A 13,858-nucleotide genomic window follows, 5' to 3' on the forward strand; every position below is an offset into this window, starting at 1 on the left:
CATGAACCGAGGGATAACATACAGCTATAAAAAGGTAATCCAATCCTAACATGGCCTTAACCCCTATAATCTGCACTTCAATAGCAGGGAAACTGTATAGTTTTGAAACTGTAATCAAGAATTTTTTTTGCAAACACACACTGGAGCTGTCCTTTGCTCCCATCTCTTATTAGATTACAATAAAACGACCATGCTCTCTTTATGGTGGGAACAGAGCGACCCTGGGGTGATTTATAATCTTGTGAAACCCTGTCCACACTGCTGACCAGACTTTTTTTTTGAGGTCACTATCTGTTTCTTCAACTGATGTCTTCCTGCTGTGACAACACTGTTGGAGAGCTGTCAGCACACAAGAATTTCTCAGGCTAGGTATTGTCTTTGAACGCATTTCTTGTGTTATTTCTATTGAGAAGCATTTGCGTGCTTGGTGGTTAGATAGTAAAGGATCTTTCTAAGATTTTCTCATTAGTCTAAATCCTGACAAAGAGAAGACAACTAAATGGGAATAAATGAAGTGGATCTCTTATTGACAAAAGAAGAGAATATTTATTTCTTCGAAATGTATAACATTGCCATTGAATACAAACAATAAGGCAACAATTCAGGGTAAAAATTAGAGTATTGTTCACCCCAATAGCAAAATAATTTGACTCCAACATGTTAGATATTGTCAAAAGTAACTATTAGCTAAAATGCATGGGGCCTGCATAAACATAAAAAAAAAGTGTTTTGATTTTTGTTTTTAATGTAAAAAGTAGAAAAAGTTAAACTAAGAAAATGTTTTAATAGTAATTTTTCATAAAATAAGTTGCAATCTCTATTCTTGTCAACAAATTGCTGTAGATGACTAAAACTTATGTTGAATATTCCCATATAGAAAATTACACTTAAAAATCAAGTAGATCATAGCTAGAGTTAGAACTACCTGAATTTTTTCTGTTATTATAGAAGAGGAACTTGTTCAAATGATAGACCTTGATCAATATAGCTTCTCAAAATAAGACACCTTCTACTACTGGAAAATGTAAAAATGTAAGAGAAGGCATGATATCCAGCCACCTAGGTTCAATTAAAACAGTTTGTTTTATTTTGTTTATTCTCATTTCAATTGTATTTAAGTTAAACGACCAAGCCAACATTAAATTGCTTTGTTTTTATGTATAGATATCTCCTACTATTCTAAAAAGGTAATTAATTTATCTCTATTTTTCCTCTTTTTTTTGAGAGAAGACAATTAAGTAAAACAATCTGAATTCTGCTCCCTCCCTTTTTTATTTTTATTTTTAATGAAATCCATATAGCTTCAGAAAGATGCTAACAGGGAAGTTGCCCTACCTTCAGAATCTTCTTAGATCTATGTGAATAGAACGTTTTAAAAGCTACAAGAAAAGAAAATATTTTGTAAGGGAGAACCAACATTGATGTAAAAGAATCCTAGTGCATCAGATTCATTTGTAGCACTTGGGTTAGGAGTATTAGTGAGGTTCAGTGAGAAATACCTGCCCCAGAACCCACTGAGGGATGGGTTCTATGGTCCAGTGGATGTGGGTCACTTTCGCCCAGACACAGAGCTAGCTTATTTAAAGAGGCTCATGAAAGTCTCATAGTTTCATCCTTTTTATTTTGTTTCTCTTTATTTACAAGGAGAAGTAAACAAATTTAAACTAAATTTTGTTTGAAAGCATCCATTAACCTAATTTGTACACATTACTACTTGAAGTATAAGTGGAGAGAATCATGGAAAACAACAATGTTGATAGACTAAAACAGAGATTTGTAAACATATCGTGTAGCATCGTAATTTTTTTTACAGTATCCTAATTTCAGATGGGAGTGATAATGTTGGAACTTAACTATATCTGAACTTGTATGAACATCACAATTCAGAGCCCACACAACTATGGGATTTGGCAACAGAGGCTGGGGACTTTATAAGCTTTTTTGATTTATAAGAGTATTCATTCATCTAAACTTTTATAACTCAGAGCAGTGAGAGACGCCATTTAAAGACCTTTGACAGTGTCATGCAATTTTGTCTAGGATGGCTTTGTGAAGCTAAAATAAAAAAGTGTCTTAAAATGTTTTTATAGTAATTGATACAATAAATTGTAATCCCTAGTTTTGTCAAAACTACAATTTATTCACTAGCGTAAACAAGTAAAATGTAGGTTAATTCTCTCAAATAGCACAAGATATTTAAAAACCAAGTAGACCCTAGCTAGGATTGGAACTAACTGATCCTCATCTTTTTATTCATCAGTATAAGTAATTTAGAAATGATGAAAAAAAATGTTTAACATTACGAAAGTATGGACACACTGGTAGTCATAACAAATATGTCAAATGCTCCTTTGTTTCCAGGAGGTAACCTACCATTTACCTTCTCCAAGGACTCTTAATAAAATGGACAGAAAAAATCAATTAAAGTAGTGAAATATCCCTTAGGATAAAGTTACTTCAACAGTCAGCGCACTTCTCAATAATCTCTTTATCTTGTGCTGAAGTAATACACATTTGTGCCATGTTTTTAAGTACTACATTTTTCATAATGAAGCTATTTAAAACGGAGCAGTGGAAAGAGAATGGGTGCTGATACAGCAAATGTTATGATATAAAAACAGGGTTATGAGGGAAGCACACACCAGAAATGGAAAACGTGATTAGAGGCAAAATGGAGGATGCAAAGGTTCTCATATAACAAGCCCATGAAGTAAGACCCCAAATATCTACCTAATCTCCACTATCTAGAGCTATTGTGCCCAAGAGCACCTCTGAAATACTATTATGGGACATTATTTCTGGAATCACTATCTATATAAAAGAAAGTAGTCCCAAGAATGAAGTCAGAACTTGAAGAATTCAGCATATAATTCCACACACTTTTTAACGGCTCTGTTGCCTTGCTGCACCCCCCTGTAGCCTATGTTTGACCCATTCTCTCACTTTATAAAGGGTTGACCGACCTTAACATTTTAGTGGCATAGAATTCTTTTGATGCACTATTAAAATTGGTTTTGTTTTCCTGTTTCAAAAACTGTGACTTTAATATGGCATTGGGAATAATACTCATTTGAGATCAAAGAAATCATGTGCACATTTTTGCATTGGGAATCAGAGAAGATGCATAATTTTTGGTAGCTGAATAGATACCCACATATTTGTCAGCATTCTGAAAATCCCAGGCGTTGCATTTTTACCTCTGCTTTTTCTACTTTTCCCTTTTCCCACTTTGTCTTTCTCTCAGTGTTTGTCCATGTGCAGGGAGAGAAATTTAGTGCTGAGGCTCAGCCCAGGAATTTGCCAAACAGATAAGAAGACAGAAAAGCAAGCTTGCCAAAATTGTTCCCATTTCTCCTCAACTCCCCACCAAAATTCATTGTTCTTCCAACATATTTGCTGGTGAACACTTTGGAAATGTTGGCTCAGAGAGTCACAATAAGACCAAAATAGACCAAAGGGAGCTGTTTGAAATGGTAAACCACCAGTCTGTTAGAAAAGAAACCGGCCTGTTCAGTGAATGAATAAAATACCTAAAGCTTGCCAAGGCAAATAAAGGCTTGTTTACTGAGATGTATACAAATACAAGAAACAGAGCAAAAGGACTGGAAGAAGTAAACTAAAGAAAAGATGTTGTATGGAGAAGTCTGAATTAAAATGAGCTTTTAATCAATTTTGCAATCACTGTCATTCATGAGAAACTCTGTAACGCTTATTAAAATGAAAATAAAACAACAAGGGTAAGAACTCTGCTCTCTTGGCCTGCCTCCAAGTAAGGTAATTTTGTTTTGTCTCCTAAAATTATCCCTGAGGTAATAATTATCTCAGACTTTTAAAAAACTGCTCATCTCTAAGCTACTAGTGATTGTTCCTTTATGTATTGGTGAAAAAAAAAAAAAAAAAAAAAAAAAGCGGCCCTATTGGTCCATGACTGTATATATCCCCATTTGCCCGCGATAGTCCTAGTTTATTCCTATTGTCCCAACAGAATTAGTAATATTGTCTCTGTTTATTCTCACAAGTGTCCTAGTTTGGCTAATTAATTTCATGGTTACCCTATCTATGCCACTCTGAAGGGATGAAAGAAGTGATGAAAGTCAATCTTCTAGCAAGCAACAACAACAAAATCACTTTAAAGAAGTTTACATTAAAGTTTACACAGACTCATTTTCTAACATTCTCCTAGAAATCTTCTACTATCTCATAAAATCACGGAGATCTGGAAATTTTCTATTATATTAAAATATTCATACCTCTTAATACAAAACCAAGTGAATGGTAATCACTGCAGGCTATTCACCAACTTGAAAAAATAAAATAGTTCACTGACACTCCAAATAAGAGCAGAACCCTTGAATTCAGTTTATCATAGGTACTGAGATTTAGGAACTGGTAATAGTGTTACCTTCTCTTGCTCAATAATTGCCTAATAATAAATCTAGCCAAAGAATTCAGAATCACACATTTTATTCCTTTCACCATATTGAGAAAAAAGGTACCATTATAGAGTATTCTAGATATTTCTCGTTAAAGTCCCATTTTGTAGGCTATGAAGAATTCTGCATTTTCAAAAAAGGCTAAAATATTAAATAAAAACTTAATGTTTATTGAGTGTTTATTATGTCTCTCACTGTGCTAAGTGCTTAATATGCATGATTTCATTTAATGTCACCCAAGATTACTCCATTTTTAGATGAGTAAGCTAAGACTCGTAGACTTTAAATAATGTGCCTACAATCCCCAAGCCAGCAAGTGGTAGAGAAAAGATCTTAAAACCTAGTTTTTAATCTGTAGCATAGTTTGTTCTTGTCCCTTAGAATTGCAGGAAAAAAATGTAATCTTTTCCTACTTGCAGATAATGCAAAGCTTTATAGCATTAACTCTGATCCACACTTCCTATTTCCCTACTCTACTAAGCTAGAAATCAAAGCGAGAGAAAATGCAAAGAGAAATAAGCTCTGTTAAAATGCCTTTGAACTCTTCACATCTCCTTCAAATATTGACTCAAATGTCATTTTCTCAATGAGGTAGGCCTCATTCTGACCACTTTATTTAAAATTTCACCTAGCCCACTCTTCATACCCCAAGCCCTCTCACTCTGTCCTATTTTTAATGTAATTTGCTTATTGATTATGTTAATTCTTTATTGCCTCTCTCTACCCCTAACCATGAGTGCTAGAATGTAAGCCCTATGAGGGTAGGGATTTTTATCCAAAACACCTGGAAGAAATGCCTGTCATACATTAGGTACATAACAAATATTCATTGAATAAATAAAATACAGTTTTCATCGCTTTATACACACACACACACACACACACACAATTCTGAGGCCTCTTAATTCTAGTAGTAACAGGAGAGAGTAACAATGTGAAATACGAAAGATAAGGGGGAAATGAATATACATTATTCTCTAGTGGCACATTTAAGGTAATATTGAGTAAATATACTTCCTCATTTGGAATTTAAGTTAAATCTATGCGTGGTGTAGTTTTACACATATGATAATATATAAAAGCATTTATTTCCTTGAAAGCATTTGGGTAGACCTACTATGAAATGACTGTTGGATTCACTAACTTCAATAGTAGATAAAAGTATCTTATATTAATACTCATTCTATAATACTATTATTTATTCAATTGTAAAGTAGCATTTCTAAAATACGGTGTTTTTTGTTTTTTTGTTTTTTGGTTTTTTTTAACACCCTGTTGAAGTAGTGAGAGTGTAATAGACAACTGAGCTGGAAACTTGGGTAATTGCTACGACTACTTATCACCACTTCTCCACTGCAGGTAGAAGGTCAACATTGGTAAACTCTGAAAATTAACACTGCTTACTTTCCTTTTCAATCAGATCAGAAATGATTAAAGCAAAGGAATGATGGCAGGCAAAACAGATATGTCAGTATGAAAGGTCTAAGAAGTGCCAACCTACAAAAGGCTTGGATAGCTTAAACTTCAAAACCATGTTGATACTGCTTTTAATTATTAGTGAAGAGGTGTAAGAGAAATATAAACTCAAAAACTAAGAACAAAACTGGTAGACTCGATTCTTATTGCCCCCCAGCGGGATAATTTTTGCTAATAGATGTTTTAAAGTTAATAGATGATTTAAAGTTTGCAGATGTGGAGTTTATTGTTTAATATATAAATTCTGCATAGTATTAAGGAATTTCATAAATGGAGAAGTTTTAGCAAAAAGGAGTTCAGTGAGAACAACACATTATTCTCCAGTAGATGTAACTGTCATAGCTTTGTACATTGGTTTTGACTATAAGTGTGTTCCCTTATTTAACAAAAATATTTTGGCACACATAAACTCAGCAATTTGGTGAAGAAAAGAATGTTTATTACATACAGACTCTAAGAGTTAAAAATACTACATAGAATTGTTAAGATAAAGATATAGTGAAACCAAATTCTGGTATCAATCCCTTGAAACAATTGTATCACCAAAGCAATGTGCATGATTGTTTATAAGCCATCTGATGGGAGAGAGTTGAGTTAAAAAGTAATTTTGAAGCAATTTTAGTTTGTTAATTGAGAATGACTTGCACCGGATCATGCCCTCTCACTTTCTCAATGGTATCATGATTTTCATTTGTTGCTCCTAATTGTCTGTGTTTATTTTAAAGGCACTATCCTTTACACTTGTCCTCCCATTAGCATTGGATTGAATCAGCCAGTACACTCTGCAAACTCAATCTGCGGCTACCTTCCGTGGAGCCTACCTTTGCGGTTTGCAACAGCTTTTCTATTAAAAGGTCAGCTTACAGTTTAAGGTGAATTCTGTTAACAGACTTTCATTTTTATTCAATGGTATTTTTCAAATTCCGGTACAGAATGTTCCCATCTTTTGACACTAGTTATTATCACGAGCTCAGAATCAAACACAATAAAGGTATTTCTTCGAGTCACAGTCATGACTCAGCAGCACAGAAGACTTGCTCTCTGCAGGTCTCTATGTTTGACTTCCATTTCACTTTGAATAATTCATAATGGAAAAATAATATTTGACCTCTGAGAATTATTAAGAATGCTTTTTTCTTTTAAAAGTTAATAGGTGGTTTTCAAAGTTACTTGAATCCAGAAGACAGAAAAAATCAGTGCTTTTAATATCATAAAGAAATTATTAAAATATCAATTAATAGAGTTATTTTGAAATCCATCTAAAAACCTCATTCATTATTTTATGGTTAAAACTCGCAGCTCCTAAATTTCTTCAAATTGCCTTTAAGAGTTCACACCAGGCCGGTTGCAGTGACTCACGCCTGTAATCCCAGCACTTTGGGAGGCCTAGGTGGGCGGATCACGACGTCAGGAGATCGAGACCATCCTGGCTAACACAGTGAAACCCCGTCTCTACTAAAAATACAAAACGTAAGCCGGGAGTGGCGGCAGGCGCCTGTAGTCCCAGCTACTCGGGAGGCTGAGGCAGGAGAATGGCGTGAACCCGGGAGGCGGAGCTTGCAGTGAGCTGAGATCGCGCCACTGCACTCCAGCCTGGGCGACAGAGCCAGACTCCGTCGCAAAAAAAAAAAAAAAAAAAAAAAAAAAAGTTACACCTAGGACTTCTACCCTAACTTTTCCCTTGAGTTCCAAATATATGTTTCTAACATCCCCTGAATAATACACAAGCATCTAACTCAAAGTCTTCAAAATGGATTACTTATGTTCACTAAACCTTCTCCTCCTCATGATCTTGGACTTACAACACTGTTCAGCAAAAATTAGAGAATTAATGTCAACTTACTTTTCTTTCCCCACATGTCTCTTTCAGTCTTTCCATTTTAGTTTACTTTTTCTTTATGTTTTCCTCCCTATATCCTCACTAAAGCCTTATTTATTTATTTATCTCTTTGTTTTTATTTTTTTGAGACAAAGTCTCACTCTGTCACCCGGACTGGAGTGCAATAGCACCATCTTGGCTCAGTACAACCTCCACCTCCTGGGTTCAAGCAATTCTCATGCCTTGGTTGCCTGAGTAGCTAGAATTACAGGTGCGCACCACCACACCCAGCTAATTTTTTCTATTTTTAGTAGAGATCGGGTTTCACTGTATTTGCCAGGCTGGTCTCAAACTCCTGGCCTCAAGTGATCCTCCCACCTCAGCCTCCCAAAGTGCTAGGATTACAGGCATGAGCCACCGTGCTGGGTCTAAAGCCTTAGTTATTTAAAACTAGATTATGATTAAAATCTCTAGTTTAAAATGCCTTCAATTTGTGTTACCTTTCCAAAACACAAATTCAATCATATTATTCCCCTAATTAAAAATCTTGCAATGGAAAAAAAAAAAATCTCCCAGTGATTTACTGTTATCTACAATATAAAGTTCAAATTCCTTAATTATATCACAGAGGGCCCTTCCTGAGCTGACCGGTACCTATATTTCAAGAGCAATCTCACAACCCTGATCAACAGATATATCCTAATCTCCAGCCAGACCAATTTACAATCCATGAAAAATAACTTTATTTTTTCACATTCTCATTCTAGGCCTTTACATATTTATGTCTGCTTATTTTGCTTTCATTTCAGAAGCTTTAAATTCATTAAGGTAGATGTATCCTTTCCCATTGCTACAAAGTTAGGATAAAGAATAATGAAAATTGCAAAATGAGTAAGAGAAGTGATAAAATAAAAATATAGCAAGGCAGTAAAGTATGTAAAAAGAACCTCTAATCATCACATCAGTATCTGAGCAGATAAATTTGATTTCAATTTTTTTATATTCATGTCTTTAAGCTTAGATTTCCAAGATGGATGTGATTTATGGGCTTGGATGAAGAGTTTATCACTTTTCTTTCTGCCTTACAAACATTAAAGAGCATGTGCAAAGTTGAGATGGGAAACACAAAAAACTTCTTAGCTTCTATCTAGATTATGATGATACAGTTGTTTCACCAGCCCAAGGAGGTATTTTACTGGATGTTTTAGAAGAAGCCTAAACAGGGTAACCTTCATGAAGAGGATATTCATTTTCCTGGCAGCTATATATTTTCTGAAACCTAAAATATGTGGATGCCATGAAATCACAAGATTTCAACTCTAAAAAGTTTATAAATATCAAACCACTTTATTTGCTGTCTTCTAAACCTGCCTTTCATCTGCTGCAATATTTTCTTCCCAGGGTTTCTAACAGCATTAATATAAAAATTTAATATGTATATGTGCTGTGAGGCAACTCAAAAGAGAACTTTAAAAAATAATGATGTCTTTTTTCTTTTTTTGCTTTTATTGTTATTTTTAATTGACATAATAATTGCACACAGGGAAGGGGGAGCAGGTAGGGAGGAGGTGGCAAGAGGTTGATTAATGGATACTACCTATTTTCTAATAAGGAATAAATTCCTTATTTAATTTTACTTCTAACAAAATCCCAAAGTTTCAGTTCTTTTACAGAGCCTGGATATGCCCATTTTTCTTGGTTCACAGAAAGGATGCTTGAATAGAAGCACTTCTCACCATAAATAAACTGTGAAATGTAGGTGAAAATTAAATTTAGTTACAGCTGCCAGCCTTGAGTCTTTTCTTGATGGTGGTTGTCTCACTTAAACAAGCACAGCTGTTTGTGACACTGGAGACAAACAAGTATTACTACCAAGGAGGACCGAACTGCCTAGAAATGAGAAAAAAAAAAAAAACCCCAACAATCTGTACTTTCTAAGGTCACTGAAGAGCTGCTGCCAGTAAGTTGATCATTATGAGTTTTCTATTGTAAGTCCTAATTGTTGACCCTTAGTTCCTAAGTATGACCTGGAAAACTGGAAAAATGAAAATGACAAAAACATTTATTGAATTCCTACTAACTTCTACATAGTTTACAAACATCTCATAATTCATAATTTTCATAGTTCAACCTCCTTTCCCCAAATTTTCATCTTGCTGGTTAGGCATTAGGCTCCCTGACTGATAAATGAGAAAACTGAAGTTCAAATGGGTTACACAACTCATTTTAGGCTACAAGTGTAGTGTAATAAAGAGTGTAGAATTTGGAATCAGAAAGCCTGAGATAACTCATTTAGTACCTGTTTCCTTGGGCAATTTATTTAACTTCTCTGTAATTCAATATCTTCCTCTATAAAATGGAGATAAGACTGCTATGAGGATTAAGTGAGATAAGAAATGCACTCCAATTAGTGCTTGGCACAAGGTAAGTGAACAAAAAATAATATTGATAGCAGAATTGGAGAAAACACTTCATCGTGTGAATTTTATGGTCGGGCATGGTGGCTCACACCTGTAATCCCAGCACTTGGAGGCCAAGGTGGGTGGATTGCCTGAGCCCAGAAGTTCAAGACCAGCCTGGACAAAATAGCAAAAACCCCGTTTCTATTAAAAATTAAAAAATTAGCGAGGCATGGTGGTGTGCATCTGTAGTCCCAGCTACTCAGGAGACTGAGGTGGGAGGATCACCCAAGCCCCAGAAATTGAGGCTGCAATGAGCTGTGATCAGACCACTGCGCTTCAGCCTGGGTGACAGAGCATGACCCAGTCTGAAAAAAAAAAGTTAAAAAAATTTTTATAAAGGACTCTGATAGCAGAGTAATGTGACAAGTAGAGGAAAGAATGGCATGAATTCCAAGGAGAGTTGGAAATACAATGGTAAAGGATTATGGGGAATTGCTAGTGGAGGTTAGAAGGAAAAAAAAAAAAAAAGAAGAACCTATTTAAATACTCACCTATTACTCACAGTTAAATTTTAAAATACTAAAATATTTCCCCTTACAATTTACTCAGTGAGGTTAACGATAGGCTGAAAATGATTTTACAATCAAAAGATATCTATTCTTCTGACTCGTCAATTGGGTGTCTTGTTAGAGCACTGGCTAACAAGGTAAATGCTCAGATGAAGCATGATTTGTTTAAAGAGAATCTTCATTTTCAATAACATTTTATCATTTATGGAAGAGACACACTTCTATCATTTATATATTGAAACCACTGCACTATGAAAAATGTGTATGAGTTCTTTTTTGCATTACCTGAATGTTATTTTTATTTTTTATTATTTTTTTAAATTTTTATGGGTATATAGTAGGTATATACATTAGATGTTTTGATACAGGCATGCAATGTGAAAAAAGCATATTTTTTGGAGAATGGGGTATCCCATATTTTATTGTATGTTTTAGAAGAAACCTAAATAGGGTAACCTTCATGTTGCTGGCAGCTATATATTTTCTGAAACCTAAAACATGTGAATGCCATGAAATCACAAGATTTGATGGAGAATGGGGTACCCATCCACTCAAGCATTTATCCTTTGAGTCACAAACAATCGAATTACACTCTTTAAGTTATTTTTAAATGTACTGCATGTTACTTATTTATTTATTATTCATTTGAGACAGGGTCTTACCCTGTCACCCAGGTTGGAGTGCAGTGGCACAGCTCACCACAACCTCAACCTCTGGGATCAACAAATCCTCTCCCCTCAGCCTCTCTAGTAGCTGGGACCACAGGTGCCTGGCTAATATTTTTTTTTTTTTTTTGTATTTTTGTATTTTATAGAGACAGGGCTTCACTATGTTGCTTAGACTGGTCTTGAACTCCAGGGCTCAAACAATCTGCCCACCTCAACCTCCCAAAATGCTGGGATTACAGGTGTGAGCCACTGTGCCCAATCATGAATGTTATTTAAAGCATAGTACTGATACTTCTAGGATTCTATTGGATTTTGAAAAATGATAGTACTCTATGTTCCAAATTTTCCACACTAGACTGAAGTTTACAATTCTTCAAGAAGCTTTTCTTGTTTATTAAACACATGCAAGGGAGGCTGAAAGTTCACTTCAAATGTATTATATACCAAGCTCCACGTGCAACACTCTTTGATGTACATTGAACCAAAGGAAAGTGCGCAAACCATGCATTGTATCAGGGTCATTTAGGAGGATATGTTTATGGTGCCGGTTACAGGCAGCTTTGCCCATTGCTTAAACTAGGAACATTTATTCCTTATCAATATTTAAATGAGCATACTATTTGCAAAGCATTGCAAATTATTGCCCTAGGGAAGTCATAAATGCAAAGAATCAAACTGCATAGGAGAAAAAGGACAAAGCCAGCCCATTAAGACAGAAGTCCCTAGAGGAAATGAAAATGGCACTACTTCCTTCAGCATATCCTTATTTTCCCACAGAAGGGCCCCTCGCCTGAATCTTAGCACTAAAAGTGACGAAAGAAAAAGTAAAGATTTGAGACTTCCAAGAGCATCCATTAATAGAATTTAGAACTGAGTGATTCTGGTATGCTTAAAATTATGGTTTTAAGGCTCAACTACTGAGGTTTCCATGAATTTAGTTAGTTTCACAAAATACTGTTAGTTTGAAATGACATAAGGTTATGCATAAATAGTACAGGTAATCCTAGACAGGCAAGCAAGGCAGGAGTTGGCAATGAATCCATGCATTTAGTCATCCACCAATAGGTTCAATCATGAGTAGAAGCAAAAAACATTAGAAACATCAGGATGTAGCCCACCTTTTCAACATACAGTTGATGTAATTCAACAAACCACCATTAAAAAGAGGGGAGTCATTGCTACATATTATATAGAAATACTGTACCTCTTCTCCTAAATGAGTAAGAAATAATACTTTTTTGTTTTTAATTGATGCAATATATCATTTATACATGATCTTTTGTGATTCAAGACTTTGACATGACATTGATGAGATACTACACATTAACAGAAATAACAGAAAAAAACACAAAATTTAGCTATACCACCGTTAACGCCTTACCTTAACAAGACTTCCAGCACTTTCCCCATATAATAACTAACCTGGTGAAAAACTGTTACTACCCACACTTGATTAAAGAAAATGTGGAACAATATTCAACCATAAAAAAGAATGAAATCCTCTCATTCAAGGCAGCATGGATAGAACTGGAGTATATTATGTTAAATGTAGTAAGACAGAAAGAGAAAGGTAAACACTACATGTTCTCACTCATGTGGAAGCTTCAAAAAGTTGATGTCACAGAAGTAAAAAGTAGAACAGTGGATACTAAAGGCTGGGAAGGGCAGGAGAAAGGAGGGAAGAGGAAGAGATTTGTCAAAGGACACAAAATTACAGTTAAATAAGAGGAGTCAGTTCTAGTGTTCCATAGCACTATAGGGTACGTATAGTTAATAATATGGGATATAGTTTCAAATAGCTAGAAGGAAGATTAATGTTCCCAACATCAAGAAATAAATGTTTGAGATGATGGATATGGTAATTACCCTGATCACATGTATCAAAACATCATTATGTACCCCATAAATATGTGCAATTGTTATATGTCAATTTTCTAAAAATGTTACTATAAATAAAGTGAATAAACACAGATGGGCAAGGTTAAGAATTACCCCACCAAGGAATTTGCACATCATGAAAGTGTGCCAATGCGATAAACAAGTTATTCATGTGCAATATGAGGATGCCAAGTACCAAACTATAATACTTTTTGGCTGTGAAAATAAATAATAATAACCTAAAGACATCAAAAAAATGGCAAACTAACTGGATGGAAGAACTTATACAAGTGAGTCATTGACATGGGATGATGAAGCTGATTCTAGATGACAGCATGTGAAGAAAAAGTCCCTACGCCCAAACTTGCCGTAGTTACATATCAGTCTAAAAACTGGAAAGAAACTTTATTACAAACTGCCTACCGTAGTCTTTATTTACCATAAAATAATGTTTAAACCCCAATTATATGTCTGGTTAAATGGTTTTTAAGCTATTGAAAACAACCTATTTAAATGAATAGGGAATTATATACAAACCATAATCAAAATAGCTTACTCTGACAGTATTATGGAGATGGAATTATGAAATAAGTATGGAGCGTGAACTCGAATT

General features: G+C 34.9%; 1 protein-coding gene across 2 annotated transcripts in view; it reads right to left on the minus strand.

Annotated features, from left to right (window-relative positions):
* Positions 1–13,858, minus strand: part of DACH1 (dachshund family transcription factor 1) — a 435,676-nt gene that overhangs the window by 400,040 nt on the left and 21,778 nt on the right. The window lies entirely within an intron of this gene.

This window comes from Macaca mulatta, chromosome 17 (genome assembly GCF_049350105.2).
Source record: "Macaca mulatta isolate MMU2019108-1 chromosome 17, T2T-MMU8v2.0, whole genome shotgun sequence".
Taxonomy (NCBI): Eukaryota; Metazoa; Chordata; class Mammalia; order Primates; family Cercopithecidae; genus Macaca; species Macaca mulatta.